Source organism: Microchirus variegatus (genome assembly GCF_963457635.1).
Source record: "Microchirus variegatus genome assembly, chromosome: 17".
In the NCBI taxonomy this organism is placed as follows: Eukaryota; Metazoa; Chordata; class Actinopteri; order Pleuronectiformes; family Soleidae; genus Microchirus; species Microchirus variegatus.
Window position 1 is genome coordinate 12,871,018 of NC_139818.1, and position 17,979 is coordinate 12,888,996.

The window sequence follows — 17,979 nt, forward strand, 5'->3', positions numbered from 1 at the left end:
TTATGATGAACAATCAGAAATTCCAGAAAAATAGGTGCAATTTCAGCAAAGTTAGAAATAATTAATTTCTCAAAGTTTTGAATTAGTGAATAGCGTATATTTAAAAATGACTTAAAAATACTTAATTCAGCCCTAGTTCTGTTTCTTTCCTCACCAAACTATTGGTTACAATGGTTCAGGTGCACTCTCTCAATGTCAAATCAGTGAGCCATCAACATCCACAGCTGTGTGCTGTTGCTTTAAGTGTTTATGACTCTGTTACATTAAAAAAAAGAAAAATCAATTGATACTCTCCTGTCAGCAGGAGTCAATTCCTCATCGATTTCTTGTCAAAGAAAAACACAAGACAATTATGTGCTCTGTGTGTGTTTGTGCAGGTGTGAGCACATGTTCTGATTAGGATACAGTAGGAAACAGGGCTTCTCTCCTCCTAACAAGCGTTGCTCAATAAATCAATGCACATACTCCACACTGGAATTAGACCACAGCCTCACTTACAGGAATCCTTTCTGTCTCAAAGCTCCCAAACACTCAAATCAGTGTGGAGAAACTCTCTCTCATACACACACAGAGAGATATGGAAGTCCACGTGGAGAAGAATATACAGTTTGCAGGTGTTACACATATGTGCACTCCATCATACCAAGACAAATATATTTCTATTCCCTTGTGTGTAAACCCGCGACAACCAACGTTGGTGCACACTTTGGTTGTTCTAATTTCTCAGTTCAAAGGAGAGGATCCTACATTTGCTTCAGTGTGGGTGGAACCAGCAGCTGTGGAACAGGGGGGGGGGGGGAAGGAGAAAGCGACACCTTTTTACAAAATGAGTTTCACTGCCTAAAAAGAGCTACGTATCACTGGAATGGAGAGTGCTGGATAAAAATGCTACAAGTCCCTCTCTCCTCCACTTCTCTCACAAGAGTACCTAGAGGAGCTCAAGTCCCCAGTGGTCTGACCTTCTGCACGTCCAACAGAAACAGACGTGTCACCTTGAGAAGACACACAATTACCAGTCCGGCTTCATACAATGTTAACAAGTGAGGAGCATCAATATTCATGCTGCTCCTGCGTGGACGCTGCTCAGACACTCGCTTGTGGATAGACCTGAGAAGGAAAGAAGGAAGTGTGTTCTCCACGGAGCTGTGTCTCCCTAAAGCTGCACGGATTGTGATCTTTACATGAAGTCACCAGATATATATCTGTGCAACCCGGGCCAAAAGTCACTTAACATTCACTATTGATGTTTCCCTGTTATTTCATGACATCACTTTCTTATCCCTCTGCTTTGCCGTTAAGATCTGGATCTCCTACACGCGTGACCTCACGCCTCGAAGTGCTGTTGCAGGTGTGCTCTCTTAAACATTATCCCGAGGATTGTGTTGACGTCAGACTCCAGGGTTCGAGATAAGTATAGCAGGGCGCAGGGAGGGGAAAGGAGAAGCGAAGGAGGGCTCATTAGAGGCATGCTCGCTGAGATTACTGCAGCAGAGGACACTGATTAGGGCAGATAAAGGTGAGATTAGGAGATGAGAAAGTTTGTGTGTGTGGCGCACAAACAAGCTGCACGGTGGGAAGACAAACAGGTGGGGGGGGGGTAGAATTAGAATGTAAAACGAGCATGCATAAAAACAGACTAAACACTGCCTGTTAGCCTGAAACGCTCCCAGGAGACACATCAGAGAAGAGGAGGAGGATGAAGGGAAGAGAGAGAGAGAGAGAAGAGAGAGCGCAAATAAAAGACAGGAGACACGAAGACAAAGCCCGTCTGATGGAGAGCGAGCAGTCCAGCAGCCCTGCCTCTCGGGGCAGGGGGAGGAATCGGAGCGGTAGTTGTCTCCTTCCGCTTGTTGTCATGGTGATCACTTAACAGGCTTTGGCTGCCAGTTTTAATGCACTTTATTTTTGGCACTGCTGGCATCTGTGCCGAGAGTCGGGGTCAGAGGTGCAAACACCCGTATCCTCCTCACACTCACAGTTGTACAGGGTGGTGGAGATGTTTTTTTTTTCCTCCTGACAGACGAGACAGACAGCTCCCCCCCCCCCCACACACACAACCCTACACAGCGGCTTCCATGCCTACTTATCACACTCCCTGTTCAAGATGGATGACATGTCAGTGGCAAGGTTGATGCGTGGCAACTCGCCCCGTCTATGCCACATCTGCAACTGACAGCCCGTTGAATATTAATGGAGGCAGCTGGTAAAGACTGAGCCGAGACCATAACACCAAACTGGCATGGGTGTCGAGCGCTCACGCTAATGCGGCTAAATGCTTGACCGCTTCTGAGCCGGGGCACGCGTGCATGAAAGTGCCAAAAGGATGAGTTGATTGATCAAACGATGGAAAACAATTCAATTCAACAGTTTTTTCAACTCGAGAAAGCACTCAGAGAGCACTAACCTCTGTCAAATCCCACATTTTCAGTATAAATATTGACCAAACTGCATGAAAATGTGGAAAATTACCTTTTACTTACAAGGTTTACGAAAAGCGACGGCATCCTACATCCTGTAAAATCTGCCCTTTACTTTTTTGTCTGCTCACGACATTACGTCATTAATCATTACAAACTATTCTCCAGCTTCTCAAATAGATTTTCCTCTCTTCAAAGCGGTTTCAAATCCGATATAATGGAATGATTGACTGTGGATTGAACAGAGAAGCATTTTAAAGCTTTTAAATCTTGGTATCTGGTTTATGGCAGTGGGCTTCCTTCTGAAAATTCCTGAAAAAGAGTAAAAGGAACAGCCTTAATAATCAATAATGAATGTATTGCGTTGCTCCATTTCCACGGTGTGTTTGCTTTCTGTGTTAATTTGCTTCTTACACACACTTGGTGGTGTGAATTTCACAGTTTACAAAAATGTCAAGCAGCGCTGAAATATTATAAAACAAGGATGTTAATGTGACTGAACGCAGCGTTAACCTTCAATTTAAGTCCATTATTCACTTTTTCCTTGAGCTTCTTTTTGTCCTTCTAGACACCTGACACTCACTCTGGCTGCAGGAGGAGATGTAGAGTCAGGGCTCAGACTCAGTTGTGAACATACAGTAAAACCACAAGAATAAGCTAAAAGCAGATGAAGGGCTCAAATCATAAATACTAATCAAGGCATTGCATGTTTGTGACCATCTCTGACTCGGAGAAGAGACCCAGAAACTGTGTAGTTCCTTGTATACCCTCACATATTATACCCAGCAGTGGGTGTTGCAGGTGAGAGAAGCAGTGGATGAGGCAAGAGGACAGAGGAGAGCGGCTGACAGGCTGCATCAAACCCTCAGGCTGAACTTAGACAGGCTGAAAACTCCATGAATCATCCACTGGGTTTCTCTCCATCTCTCTCTGACCTTTCAGACTCCTTCAATCTCTCTCTCTCTCTCTCTCTCTCTCACACACACACACACACAGACTCTTCCACTCCTTTTCATGCTGTCGTCTGCTGTGTTTTGTTCCTCTGTTGTTGTATCTCTGCCTGTACAATTGCAATCTTCTGATGTCTCTGTCTCCTCACTGATAATGCCAGGCTCTCTGTTTGCTCGCCATGTTATCATCCTCTCCATCCTTCATTGCTATTTTCACACAAAATGTCTTTTGGTCATCACTGGCTCTCCTTTCTCAACTCAACTGTCCTTTACTCTCTTTTCCATCGTTTTCTTTCCCTCCCTGTGGTTCTGCCTCTCCAGGATCCTGGATGTGAATTTGTGAGTGTGTGTGTGTGTGTGTGTGTGTGTGTCCTCCTGTGTGACAGATTGATTCTCACTCTGCTGATTTTGATGGAGAGGAGATGATGTATTCTGGGAGGGGAGGCAAGAAGGTGACGGCGTGGTAAACTGACAGCATGTACATCACACCAGTCTCAACAAGAAGCACCAGGTTGCCTGTCATCGGCGCTGTGCCACCCCCTGTGGTTCTTTATGGTTTATGCATGATGGCATTTTTTTTTAGGGTAACTTAACTAGGGCTGCATGATATTAGGAAACATGTGATATGCGATTGATCCTTCAATATATGCTGTTAATGTATTGCAGATCAAGCTGTTTAAAATTAAGCAATTTAATTAGATAATAATAAAAGAAAAATGCCAAATTGAGCTGCTGCAATAGATGTAACCATTGTTTTAACTCCATCCACTACAGAGGGAGTAAACAATAGTTTCATTCAATTCTGAGAAAGATTTATTTTTTTGTGCAACAACCTGCTCTGTTTTAACTTGAAGGGAAAAAGCCTTCTGGCCTGCACACTCTCAGATGTACTGCAATAAACACTCGCAGATCTGGAGTTTTACCAGTTGCTGTGACAGCTCATTCGGAGCAGCAACATGCAGACATAAAACCGGGGGTGCAGCAGGTCTGCCATGTTCTCTGCAGGTTCCTGTGCCGCTGCCTGCTTTAAAGCAGCTGCCTTTTTTTTTTTTTTGCCTGAATACAAACAGCCGTAGATCGAAACCGAGTCCAGCAGGGATAATGACATATAGTTAATACACTTACTGCTTAGTCCAGTGAACGCCACATGTGCAAATTGAGGGAAAGGGGGGGGATTATGGTGTGTTGCGGGTCATGTTGGAACAGCAGGGGAGAGAGTACTCTTAATTTCACTCCATTAATTAATCTACCTCATTTCCTTTCCTCTCCTCAATGTCTTTGTTTCTTCTGCTTGTTGATTAACTGTTGCCAGGCTCTGTGTGTTCGTGTGTTTGATGATTTTGGGATGAGTATATTTTCAACAGGGTAGGCAGCTGCTGTCGTGGGTTTAACCCGCCAAAAGCAAAAATGCATGTAAATCAGATCAATGGCCGAAATGAGCGATTTTCTCCTGACGAGCGATTTGTGTGGATTATGTTTGCTCTTGATCAGTTAATTGCATGGTCCTTTAACCCTTGAACACAGAGCGTATACCAAGTGCACTTTGCATTACTGTAATTACGCGATGGTTTGTGCTATCGAACAATTCGGAAACAACAGTTTCTGAAAGCTGCATGTCAAAGCCATCATGTGGGTATTACAGTGATTTCACTCACACTGATGCAGGAAACCAGCAAGACGGTTTGAAAAACGCCTGTACATAGTTTCCATTTTTGGCCTGTTTTTGGACATGTGTTGAACTGTTCAAATTCCAAAATTAACACACAAAATCTGGTGCATCTTGTACAACTGTAGTGTGTTTTTTTTTTTTCTCAATAAAACTGTTAATGCACTATTTTAACATGCGGTAAATTGCAAATAACTGCCAAATATTGAACGTTATTCTGGAAAATGGGCAAAAGCTCAGACGGACATTTTGAGGCTTAGGTGTTCAAGGGTTGATTTATTTAATCAAACAAATAATCCAAATAGTGTTCAATTTAGGCCCTGTGGTGGACTGGGTGTGACCTGTCCAGGGTGTAACGGAGCCTTTCGCCCGATGTCAGCTGAGATTGTCATTATTGACCCTCATGTGGAGGATAAAGCAGCAGAAGATCATAAACAAATTCCTGAGGAGTTAACGAGTCTCAATCACTAGTATTTGGTCTTCTTCCATAGCATGTGATGTCAATCTTGCAAATAGACCATAAATGAGTGGACACCAGTGTGATAGCTGGTGTCAAAACAGGACTTTGCATTCTTATGGGCGAAGTCACGACCGGTTGCCACTTGGTATGACCGCGAGTCATGCTCTCAAAAGCACTTGTAATAGAATAAAAGAACTAAAGAAATCCTCTCGACTTGCCAACACTTCTTTACAGAGATGTATCCTGTTGGTTTCAAGATGACTAAAATCAGCCTTGAATAAAAAAAAAAAATTAACTGGTGGATATTATAATCTTTTCAGCTCCCGCTGTTAAAAATTTTGTGAGCTCAGTGAGCAGGTTTAAAATGGGACATTATTCTAAATCCGAACACACAAGTCATCAAAAAATGAGAACTAGGTCACAATGAAAATTATTTTGGAAATCTAGGTCTCCTCTTTTTGCACACTCAGTCATCATTATTCTAATTCTAATCATTCTAGTGGACCAGCAGTTCTCATTTGTCAACGACAACAGGGGGGGCAATTAATAAAGAAGGATCCCGGATCCAATTTTAGTAAAAAAAACACACATCAGCAAGCTCCTGTTTATTTATTTTTGCTCTCATAAATCATATTCTTTCTTAGTTTCTGTTCATATTTTACACCTGGTGGTGATTCACTGCACCACCCCACTCACGTCCCATCTACCACCACCACTGCACTGACTCTAGTTTGAGAACCACTGCTACAGAAAAATACGTGTGGACACCGAAATTCAGCCTAGACTGCAGGCTGCAGCTCCTGAGCCAGCAACACTTTGTCAGAGTCTGGCAGCAGGATGCAGCAGAGCGGCGCACCGGGAAATGAGGCCAGAGTTTCCATTATGTGGGGAAGGGAGCTGGGATTCTCTTCCTACTGCTGGCCTCTGCTACTGGTGTAATGTTGCCTCCAGTTAGGCAAAGAGGGAGCAGAGGGGGACAGGGACATGCAGTTTTGTTGTTGTGAGGAGAGGATGAAAAGAAAAAAGGGAGAGGGGAGAGAAGCACAAGTAACTCAAGTGGTAATGGGAGACCTCCACCATACTATCATCATCTGCTGCCATCGGTTGCCTAGCAACCCCAAGCTGTGGTTTGCAGGTGGCTCTTTCATGACAATGAGGCTGGGTGGGGGCTGCGACTGCTCCTGCTGCTGCTGCTGACCGCCAACAGTTATGGCCATTTATTGTGCCACCTTGAGCAGCACTGCACTGAAACCTGACCCAACTCCCCTCCACAGTTAACACAGGAGGAGGCTGTGTGCGGGTGGAGAAGCGAGTACAGTGCACCATAGATTCTTATATTCTTAAAACATCCATTCCTGAGTAAAGTATTTGAACTCCTGGTACAAATCAAACGATAACCTCCATGTATTGCGAAAGAGAAAACAACACCGACTTCTAATGGACGCCAGTTTTTGACATCTGAAATGGCAAACATCACTGTCAGTAAATTAGATCAGCTGTAGCTAATTAACAAAAAGAAAGTCTCCACGTAAGTTGCCCAAAGGCCAAAATTCAAACTTGGCCTGCTTTTTTTTCCTGTCTCAAGTGCTGCAATTTGGCTTCTGTGCTGAGCCAAAGATACTTAACTCAAAAAAAAAATCCTCTGACATCATTCTGCATTCACAAGTTAATTGTGTGGATTTTACTGGTCATCAGGGCCAACACAGGACAAACAAACTCACTCATGGCAACATTTCAACATTTATACTCGAAATATTTACCCAGTTAACTCACACATACCAAAGCCGATCTGAACAATACTTCTGAATCCTAAACTAATCTCTAATGAGAACAAATCACTCGATAAATTAAGATGTGAATAAGAAACAAAAGCTTTCGTTGGTTCAAATTGATGTGACGAGCAGAATCTATACTATATACTGTGCTTGTTCTCTGCTATTTTACTGTTAACTGCTTGCTAATCTGGTTCTGGTATCTGCTTCTAGGAAGTAGGATGGAAGTAGCAATTAGGCAGCAGTGGATGACATTGCTAGCTGCACAAAGTGTGAATGGAAGTCTCTGTGAAAATAAGCCTACTTCGCCCCTTGATTTATAACATCATTAAACATTTTCCTCAGGAGTTAATGATCTCTATCACAAGTTTCAGGTCTTCCTAGATTGCATATGATGGCAGTTTTGTAAATTATGTTCCCATTTAGAGTCAAATAGATGACGGCACATGAGTGGACACCAGTGCGACTGAGAGCTAGTATTGTCCAATAGGTGCCTGGCTGCAGGTGACGTCTGTGAATTTTCACAGCGGGAGTTTGTTGCAACTGGAAGAATATGCCAATTTGGATGTCCGATCCATGTTTGCGGTGTAAGTTGCAAAGTTAAGATTCAAGACAGCCGGAATGCACTTCCAGTATATATATGGCAACAAAGCAAATGAATAAGAACCCGTTCTCAACCTGGGCAGAGTGCCAGGAGCTTGACTGTGGTGTAACAGAGAAGCCTGGCATTATACACAGATGTGCCATTGGGTCAAACAACACTTTGTTGTACTTGCTGTAGTATGCACTCTTTTCATGTGGCACTCCGCCAGAGTCTGTACTTCTGGTTCACGAAGGTTGAATTACTCATTTACTACTTTCCTCCCTCTTACACACACACATGCCATAAACACACACACCCTTCATCTGCCTGTGACAACACGAGGTCATTGCATGAGTTGTAGTGGATGAATGCACCCGGTGGGGGGGTGGGTTGGGTATAAGCACCCTTTGTTGGCAGCCTTCTCCCTGCCCTTCCCTCCCTTTACTTCCCAAAAAGTAGCACACAAAGGCCACTTGTCCTGCTCTGCCAGTGCCCCACCCCTGTCACCAACCGGCTACCCACCACGCCAAGCCGTCCCCTGCCAAGAATATGAGCGCACGCCTGTTTTAAATGGTACTCTCTGTGTGCACGGCTGGGCCGGGCCCACACTCCACCACGGGACAAAAGCGGGTGTCAACAGCATCCATGGCACCACCGCACTGGTCCTCCCATCCCCTCCCCTCCCTCTTCTCTTTTCCCGCTCTTTTATACTCCGGCGTTGCCCCGAGCTACGGAGCGCGCTCAGAACCCAAAGCCCGCAGAGGAAGCGAAAACAAGGAGCCAAGTGCGGCAGCACAGCACAGGACGGGCGGACCTCAAAATGACAGCATGGTTGGACTGCTCACCAACCACACACATACACACACACACCCCCATACACACACACACACTCTCTTCTTCTGACTCCCCCACCCTTCCCCATCCACCTACCTCCCTCCCACCTCCCACATGCCAGACTTTATTAGACATCCAGAAAGGAAAACAGGAAACATGCTGCTTGCCTGGAAAATGTTGTCTCCACATTCTTCGGCTTAAAAACTATTCATCGCAGCAAAAAACTGAAGATGATTGAGTCGAGGAGGGGGAAAAAGACCAGAAAAATACAAAAAAAAAAGCGAAGTAGAAGACCCTCCACAATAATCCAATGAGGTTACTCCCCCCTCTTCTTCTCCTCCTCCAATACTCCTTCAACCCCCCTCCCCCCTCCACTGGAGTTGCTCCTCTTGATCTGGCCCTGTTGGTGAGGGGAAGGGGTTTTTGCGGAGCAAGCTCTCACTAAGCCCCCGGCTGCATCATCTTTCTTCAGTCCATGCCTCTGAGGGCTGGAAGAAAAGCAACATACGCCTGCGGCGTCCTTCTGTGCACACACACACCCAGTCACACACAGAACGATGTGCAAGCTGGTGATCGGATGGTAGAGGGCTGGAGAAGGCGGGGGAGATGCTTTTGTCCCTTTTTTTTTTCTAATCTCCCAGGAAGAAAATGCTGCGGTCACAGAGCGCAATGGCTGGAAAGTCTCTCTCTCTCTCTTTCTCTGCTGTTAGCTGCGCAACATCTATTCACTCTGCCACTGTCTCCCTCTCTCTGTCGCTCTCTCGCGCTTTAGCTCTTTTCTCCAGCCTTTGTCTTGAGCTGATAATAACCCAGGAGGGGCAGAAAAAGGATCGTGCAGCAGGGGAAAAAAAAATGTCTAAATCAAAAGTGCCAGCTAGAACATGCGGAGCTGAGCTCTCTGGGCTCGCACAATTTACTCCCCGGCTGCGTTCACTTCATAGGAACTGCACACACACACACACTGAAGCGCAATTCCTCCTCCCCAGTCCCTCCTCCTTCTCCCCGTTTTTATGTTTTATTTCTGATCTGGACTCCACAGTGTTTTAAGAACACCCCCCCCCCACACACACACACAGCTTCACCTCTTTCCTCCCTCCAGATTATTTGCTTTCCTCCTCTGCTTTTACACTTTCATCTAGACTTAGACCTCAAAAGCCACACACACACAGGTTTGCACAGCTGTTCTTCTGAGGACACTGCAGTGACTACATTCATTAGGACACGTTATCCCTAACCCTAACCAGAACCAGTTAATGTCTAACCAGAACCTTAACTTCACCACATTCTTAGCCCTGTTCCTCAGAAATGAGGTTCTGCCTCATTAGGACCAGATTTTGGTCTCCATGGGGGAGGACTGGTCACAAAACACAACCTCACCCCACCCTGGCATTTTGCGGGTTACCAGGAAGAAATTTAAATAGTGACATGCACACACTCTCACTCTTCTCCCTCCCTGTGAATATGTAACACACACACATAAGCTCATACTCTTCACCAGGAGGAACAATACAACATTCAAGCCACTCCAGTAATAACATTACCGCTGTAATTTTGGCTGTTTTTTTATTTTTTTTTGCACCATCAGGGAAGTCATCATAGCCGAGTGTGTTAAGTTCACAGTTTGGTCCCCGGAGGGAAGGAAGCAAAACTGACACATCGCTGTGCTGAGCGACTGAAAGGACAAGCTAAAAACACCCCGTTTAGAATAACAATGTAATCGGAGGCTCCTTGCAACTCTGCAGCGGTGGACAGAGCACAGTGAGGCACACACACACACACACACACATGAATAAATGCACCTCGTCTGCTGCATGACAGGCGCAACCAATAGACAAAAGAGCGTGGCACGGTCACACGCCAAAACCGATTATCACTGACAGTAAAGTGGAAAGGTGGAACTGCCCAAGCAGTTTTAGCTCACTGGCGTAGGTGGATGTTTCCATCCCAGTGTAAAGCCACTTTCCTCTTTTGGTGTAGAATAAAACACTTTAAATATACTGTGTGTATGTATGTGTCTGTGTGTGTAAGTATCAGGACTGCTGTTTGTCATCAGCGAAAAGCCCAACAAGACGAGACACGGTGTGTCAGCCGAGCCACTGTCTGTAGCAATGACACATCTGAGGGAGTGTGACCATCAAAGGCAGCAGCCCCCACTTCCTGCCAGCCGGCCAGACACACACACACACGCACACGCACACACACACACACACACACACACACACACACACACACACACACACACACACACACACACACACACACACACACACACACACACACACACACCCTACACACACACACACACTCGCATACACACACACATGCGCGTGCTTGATGGAGGGTGGGGATACGGCTGCCCCTCTGATCTTTCTCTCTTCAATAACATTAGAGGATGTGTGGAGGGAGAAAGGGAAGGTAGGGAAGGAAAAGGGTGTGTGTGTGGGGGACAGCAATATGTTAATATGAAATTTGACAGATCACATGATTCTCCAGAGGAAGAGCTGGTGGTGTGAGGTGTGAGGAGAGGAAGCGTATCAAAGAACGTGAATGACCACTGAAGGCTGCTAACTCCTCAGACGTCAAACGGCATTGAACTCCAACACAAGTGGTTTAAGATTAGATTTCAGGACACACACAAAATCTAAAAATATTCCAAGAACCCCCTCATGTTTCCCCCCATTTCCCCCTGTATCTGTCATGATAACGAACAGAAGGTTTCCCTGGTCGTGTGCCACAGACCATCCAAGTTCTGCAGACCCCCATGTGTGAATCACAGAATTTAAGAACGTACATGTCGGCATCTTAGCCGTGCTAACACTCCCAGATTATGTGATTGACAGTTGCATTGCTACTGCGTGTAATCGTTCAATCGGAACCCAAACTGACCTAGGTGCGAGAGTTCCCACCGTGGGCTTTGATCCGGAAATCCTAAAGGAAACCAATACACAGAAGAAGAAGAAGACAACAGTGAGAAAAACATGGTGCCAAGTCCATGCCGTGAAATGTTTGAAGTGATGAGAAGATACGAATTTATGCTCTTGATTTTAGTTCATGGTAAGAGGACTTGGAATGGAGCTCCTCTAACCAACAGCTTAAGTTGTTTTAGACTGTGATGTAATCGATCAACGGGAAACCGCCTACCATAGCAGAGGTGGACACTTTGTTTCCCTCTATTGCTTGTATTCTGGGATAAGGACAGTAGTCAAATCAAACAGCGGAATCAAGGAAGGGAAAACAAAGTAATTTTGATTTACAGAAGTGGTTCGCTCCAAATTTTGGTGCTTGAAATGTCTTGCATGGGTAATTTTGCAGGACTCATGTAGTTGTTAAGATTTCTGTTAACTCCTGTCATCACAAGTCTGCAAAATCTGGGTTTTCTTGCTCCCTGACTCCCTCCCCGTTCTTGTGATCTCTCCAGCAGGTGCCGAGTCTGACGATCAAGACGCGGATGAATCGAGCAAGAAGTGGATCATCCGTGGACAACATAACTGGACAGAAGAGGTGGGTTAACAGTCTATGTGCTCATGACTCTAGTGGCTGACATGCATGTCGTTACACATTTGGAGGGGGCGAGTAAACACTAATAAGAACAGATTGGCACAGCAGGTCCCCCCCCCACACACACACACAACCCCACTCCAACACATACTTCCTCTTTCAAATGTAGAGCAGCCAAGCTTAGGTCTAAACCAGTTCTGAAGGCTACATCTGTTCACCCCCTCAGCCACTGTTGCCAAAGCTGCAACCACGCCTTTGAGCACACACCCAGTTGACACAACAGTTTGATGTACAAACCAGTGCCCCAGTTAAGTAAAACTGATCCATTTCAAGTTTTCATTACATTTCTGTCTGGCCAAAACTGATTTAACAGGTTTTCTTTCAACAAATAAACACTATAAAGATACGATACGGCAATATCGGCCGTTCAATTGATAGTTATTATTTGACTTTATAACAGGACTACAGATACAGGTTTAGAAGCAAAAAACCAGGCTGATAGTTTTTGATAGAGCACATAATAATAGCATGATTTTTCATGTTCGATTCAGAAAGAAAAAAAAAGAATTCACAGCCCACAGGCTTCACTCCTGTCTCCCTCCTGCTGCACCACTTCTTTAAGCCCTGACCTTTAGCATAGTGAGACATCAAGAGCAGCGGTCATGCTCTGGAAGACCCGACAAATGGCCCGAGCCTCCTTAGAGTCCATGTGGACTTAGCGCTGAGAGAGAGCCCTCTTCTTTAACCTTCCTAATTATACTGTAAGCGCCCTTTTCCTGTAAGCACGGGAACTTGGCTTCTCGATGTAGAAGCCTATTAAATCCCCCTAAAGCACTTAAAGGGATTTTTTAGAGAGAGCAAGTGGTAGAACGAGCCAACCTGCCGCCTGGAGACGAGGCTTCAGCAGACCACATTACAGCCAGAGAGTCGAGGGTCCATTTCAGATGCTGGACTCGAGTCAGCAGGGGGTTCAGTACAGAAGCCTAGAGATATACACTTTCAGTGACTTAGTTTTTTTCTTGCTTTGGGTTCTCTTATTTAATTCTCTGAAGTTGTTGGTTGGGAACTTCTTTTTTTTGTGTGTGGTGTCAAACTTTGTATCACAGTTTGCGTTTTTTATGCTAATATTTGGCGCTAAGCAAATTACTTCACCGAAATAAAAGAACACATATTTTCTCTGTTCCCTCAACTTTCACCTGAATATGATTAGATTTTCTTTGTTGTGCTAATAACAAAGAACGAACAGTGCCTTAGAACTATGTGGACTGTGCCTTTAGTGAAATTCCAATAACATAATTCCACAGTTATAAAGTTGAGGCAGAAGCTTGATCAATGAAGGTCTCAAACGTTGTTTTATGTATTATAGACGTACAACATTCTCAAATTCTCATTCTCCCTGTGGTGCAATTCATTTCAGCAGATCTGAGAATAGCAATTGTCGTCAGCACAACCAAACCGAGAGGCTTAGAAGTGGTCTCGGCCCGATCGCAAACAAATTCTGGAGCAGTTAGTTTGTGGTGGGAACATGATCCAACCTCAGTCTGACCCAACCACAAGGTGTTGTTTGGAGCTACATGGCTACCGTAGTCGAGTCAGCTTTGCATATTTGGATATGAATGAGCATAATCATCGGTTGCTAGCAAATAAATTGAGGTCAGACCAGAACTGGAAACATAGAATTATTAAGTAGCTACTTTAACTGGTGCATATTTATATATATATATATATATGTGTGTATATATATATGTGTGTATATATATATGTGTATATATATATACATATATGTATATGTGTATATATATATCTATCTATATATATGTATGTATGTATACATACATACATATATGAATGTATGTGTGTATATATATACATATATGTATGTATGTATGTGTATATATGTATATATGTGTATATATGTGCGTATATGTATATATACTTTATTCAACATACTCTTCTCACCTAAGCCCTTTCCTTTAAAGAAACATGCAGCAGCAGCAGCAGTTGTGATGAATGACAATATCGTGAATGACAAGTGTTCTACGGCTTTATTGTTACTTCTTGTTTGATGCTTTTCAACACTGCTATTAATTATTCATGGCACAGCATTTTATGTGACTATGTATCTGAGAGCTGGATGTTTACACCAGTGTTAACATGTATATTGCTTGCAAATGGTAATGTGATATAAGCGTAGTCAGGCATGTTGGAATGCAGTTTGTTTAATACACGACTAAATGCTTCTCTGGATGGAGATTATTTTTGGTTTCAAAATAAAATTGTTTCAGTGCTTGTGTAGCCGCCTTAGATGCTTGGAGGGCAAACGTTCCTTCAGACAGATATCTCGGAAACCCGCTTCCACTTTATGCACAGGGAATGAACACTGCGATATAATCTTAGCTGGAGGTCATGTTTGCTCATTCAACAACTTTGTAAGAGATGAAACCTCTGAGGTAACAAGCTGTGACTGCATCTGTCCAAAATATCAGGAGTTGCGCCTCTTAAAATAAACACAGAGTCAACACAGATAGACACTGATAACAGCTCTATAAAACACTCAAAAGTCCTCTGACATTTCCTTTGTCCTTTATGCTCAGTGACTCCTCTCGTAGGGATTTGAGAATAAGGTGGCTGATCATTAATGGACCGGACATGGTTAGTGTGACAGGAGGCGGAGAGCGAGCGCGAGGGGAAAAGAGCAGTAGTGGTGTAGCTTTTTGTAAGCAGCTCTAATTTCCCCACGGTGTATATTTATTTAGGAGGCCCAGGTTTATCCACTGAGGGGCACCTGCCGTGGCAGCAGCCAGGGTAAATAGTGTCTCCCCCCCCCCCACCAAAAAAAAGGCATGGAATCAGACACACACATATGCACACCCCTCAGCAGCAGGTCCAGATAAAAACCCAGAGTCAACACTGCCTTTCTGCTTTTGTTTTTTCTGCCTCCCCTCCGCTGTTTCCCTCCCACGTTCCAATCCCCGTGGATCCTCGAGCTGAAAAGATGTCGGGACGAGGGACAGAGATAGTGAAAGAGAAAGAAAGAGAGAGAGCGAGAAAGAGAGAAGAGACGGAGGTCTAAATTACAGCATGGGAATGCAAATTAGTGTATTTTATTTGGGGGGAGCCAGGCAGGCTTTATTTTCCAGGCAGGAACAGACCCTCTGTGGTCTCTGGATCAGTTGCAGAAACAGCAAAGAAAGGAAAAAAATGGACATTCTCACTCTGCCTTTTTACTTAAAAAAAAAAAAACAAGAGAGAAATACAACAAATACAAAATCCACAACTCTCAGAGGGTGGTGAAGTCATAAAATAAAATGATATTTTGCTGTGCTTTCCACACCAGCACCACATCCCCCACCTCCCACCGCCACAGGCAACCACCCACCCACCATTGGCAGAGGCGCACTAAAGTTGCTGAAATATGGGCACAAATCACGGCCTGACCCAACTCTCCACTGCCGCCACCATCACCTCCCCCATCTGGAAAAACAGAGTGAGAAAAGTGAGCGTGTGCAAGAGGGGAAAAGCGATGGGGATGGAGGAAGCAGGGTGAGCCAGCTGCAAGTGGTCTCCAGATGTGGTGGCTCTGGGGACGGGCCACTCTGGCGCTGTTAATGGCAACTCCGAGCTCCCTCCTTCCCCTTTTTTTCTTCCGTCGCTCCTCCTTCTCAAATAGTGACAGGAGCCATCTGGCCTGGCAGGGAGAGTTGGAACGCGACGGAGAGTCCCACCCTCCCAAGTGTGGCCCCTGCGTGCCACTCAGCAGAGTGCACAAGTAAATAAAATGCACGCGCGCGCACACACACACACATCACCTCCTGCTTTTCCCCCCAAAGCTGTCACATGGCTATTAACCCATCGAAGCTGCAGCCCAGCTGTGCTCCATTACGATAAATACACCAGGGTCACCGGGTCTTGTCAGCCTGGAGTCAGCCATCAGATACTATGAGGTGTCCACTTACAGCCTTTTAAAGCTCACTTTGCTGAAGAGTTACAGTCATTCCCACAACCACCACCACTCATTTCATCTCCCACACCCCGTGGACAGAAACTCCCACCAAATGGAATCATCCTCCTCCCTCCGTCCCAGGAGATGATATTTCACACCTCCTCTGAGAGCACAGACTCCTTTCCCCACTACCCACAACAACCCACTGTAACTGGAGTTTGCGTTTTGGTCACTCAATACGACACCTGGAACACCTGAGACGTTTGAGCTCCACTGATGCTGCCCCAATTTGTGTGTGTCACTTCACTCGAGTATAATTACCTTAACATTAGCTGTTCTTAAAACAAAGTCACCAAACCTTTTTCCTGGAAGAAATAATTTGACTTTGTCTTATTCACTGGAAAAGAAAATCACTTTCCCCTCTCCAGTTGTCAGTCAGTATACAGTAATTCTGTTGAGGATACTATTGGAAAAGATTAGTCATTTAAACCCATGGCTGCTTCCTGCTGGCACATTTGTTCTTTATGTGGCTTGCAAATACTCTTATAATGGATTTCTGGTTAATTGTCTATGCTGCAGTACGAACAGAAGAAAGACTGTCTGTACTTTATCTAGTTTTCCATTTGTTCTTTTACTAAGTGGCAGAATGTTACAACACATACTGTACCTTGTCTTACTCTTTATTTTTATTTTTATTTGCAAGCGGGATAAACATTTCAATCAGGTGATTTTATTTCATGTCTTCTTTTATATGTTTCCATTGCACTTTTTGGCATTCACCTTTTATCTACCTCCCTCCCTCCCTAAAACATTTATGGAATATTTCAAGACTATTTTTCATGCACAAATCAAAAATTCACATACAAACAGGCCAATGAAAACCTGAAAATGTGTGCTGCTGTTGTTCAAGTCAAGTACATTTTATTTATATAGCCCACCTTCACAAACACTGTATGTCTTAAAGGGGCTTTACAGTCTGTACAGAAAGTGACACCCTCTATCCTCAGACATCTCATCGAGTGAGGTCGTGTGTGTGTCAGTCTAAACAGGAGGCAGAGTGTCCTCTCTGCATTTGGTTGCTAAGTTGCAGAAAATACCAAGAGCAGGGACTTGGATGACAGGATGCAACTCATACTTAAAATAAGGTTTAGCAATCCTCGTGATTCATCGTCCATTCACCGCTGGGTAGTTGAGACCCAATTGAGGAAGCAAATGTGGGAGTCTGCATCACTGTTTCCAAGTCTTAGGTTCTGTTCATCCAGACTAAAAGAGGGTCAGCAGTGTTTTTTTAAAAGTCAAATGCTCAGAATCTCATTGTGTCGCGTGGGTGCCAGGTGCAAACATAGTGATGCCTTTCATACACAAACACAGCCTCAAGTGTATTTGAATGAGTAAAACTGTCCTTATCCTACTAGCATGTAAAATATCTGTGTGAGAGGGGGGGGGGGAGAAAATTTATTCAATATCTATTCAGGATCTTCCGTCTTGTATCTGCTCTTTGACATAAAAAAGGCTGTTTCAGATCTTTATCCTTCAGAGTAACAGCATTCAGCTTAATTCGAGGAAGAAATACACACAAATATTCTGCAAATAAAATGTCTAAAAGATACACAAACAACAAACAACACCAGCTCTGAAGCTTAGAGTTTTTCCCCTTATCCTTGATGCCCATTGTATATGTTCTCTCATGGGAGATGTTTTGAGAGTCCCTGCTGTGTTTGTTGGCCACTGAGCTAAATGAATGGCACCCGGCAGCATTGATTTGCACTGCAGACCGCAGATGAAACCGCAGGACAAAAGACACGGACAGAAGGACAATAGAGAAACACAGTGGTCCACATGGGAAACAAATGACA

General features: G+C 44.4%; 1 protein-coding gene across 1 annotated transcript in view; it reads right to left on the reverse strand.

The window, feature by feature from the left end:
• LOC310939348 (C-terminal-binding protein 2) overlaps window positions 1–17,979 on the reverse strand; it is a gene marked incomplete at both ends in the record, with an annotated part of 54,810 nt that overhangs the window by 20,365 nt on the left and 16,466 nt on the right. The window lies entirely within an intron of this gene.